The sequence below is a fragment of the Trachypithecus francoisi genome, unplaced genomic scaffold (genome assembly GCF_009764315.1).
Source record: "Trachypithecus francoisi isolate TF-2019V2 unplaced genomic scaffold, Tfra_2.0 Lachesis_group4, whole genome shotgun sequence".
Classification (NCBI taxonomy): Eukaryota; Metazoa; Chordata; class Mammalia; order Primates; family Cercopithecidae; genus Trachypithecus; species Trachypithecus francoisi.
The window spans coordinates 4,382,716-4,383,921 of NW_022681469.1; the positions used below are offsets into that span (position 1 = coordinate 4,382,716).

The 1,206-nt window shown below is 43.9% G+C and overlaps 1 non-coding gene across 1 annotated transcript; it reads left to right on the top strand.

The window, feature by feature from the left end:
• The first annotated feature begins 509 nt into the window (after window positions 1–509).
• On the top strand, window positions 510–616 carry LOC117073940. Its single transcript, XR_004433469.1, has one exon. It is a non-coding gene; the product is annotated as a U6 spliceosomal RNA (small nuclear RNA).
• Window positions 617–1,206: the final 590 nt, after the last annotated feature.

The following is a 1,206-nucleotide window of genomic DNA, read 5'->3' on the forward strand; positions in this document are numbered from 1 at the left end:
AAATTGGGCTACACAAAAATGTAAAATGTTTATATATTAAAAGACAACAGAGTGAAAAGGCAACCCATCATATGGGAAATAATGTTTGCAAATCATATATCTGATAAAGGATTAATATCTGGACTATATAAGGAACTCCTATGACTCAACAACTAAGAATTAACTTGACTAAAAAATGGGTAATTGATGTGAAATAGACATTTCTGCAAAGAAGACATATAAATGGACAATAAGCACATGGAAAAAAAAGCTCGGTGTCACCAATCATTAGAGAAATGTGAATTAAAGTCACAATAAAATACCACTCCATGTTGGGAGAAAGGCTTATGGGATGCCTGCATAAACTGGCCATAAAAATATGAGACAGTAAGTTGCTGAAAACCACAAGAGGCCTCTGAAGAAGAAAGCCTTCTTATCGCCATTATGTTCCCACGCTCTGAGCAAGACTTGCTTTCTTATCCATAAACACTGTGTTCAAGGAGAAAGACACTCCTTTGAAGCATTAGAATGTGCTCGCTTCGGCAGCACATATACTAAAATTGGAACGATACAGAGAAGATTAGCATGGCCCCTGCGTAAGGATGACACGCAAATTCGTGAAGCGTTCCATATTTTTTTTGGCCGGGCGCGGTGGCTCAAGCCTGTAATCCCAGCACTTTGGGAGGCCGAGACCGGCGGATCACGAGGTCAGGAGATCGAGACCATCCTGGCGAACACTGTGAAACCCCGTCTCTACTAAAAAAAAAATACAAAAAACTAGCCGGGCGAGGTGGCGGGCGTCTGTAGTCCCAGCTACTCGGGAGGCTGAGGCAGGAGAATGGCGTGAACCCGGGAGGCGGAGCTTGCAGTGAGCTGAGATCCGGCCACTGCACTCCACCCCGGTGACAGAGCAAGACTCCGTCTCAAAAAAAAAAAAGAATGTGGTTAGATATACAGGCTCCTAGTTAAGCCCAGTCCCACCGCTAACTAAACATAAACTATTTGAGCACAAAGGAGATTTACTTAAACCGCCACTGCTATAGATTACGTGTATGATGCACTGTCTGCTTTTCCCCGTTTCACTCCTGAACATCTGCTTCTCAGATCTAAGTGATTGTACTCAATAAATAGTGTGGAGACCAGAGCTCTGAGCCTTTGCAGCCTCCACATTTTGCACTGGCCCCCTGGCTCCCCACCTTTTACTCTTGTCTCTTCTCATTCCTTTGT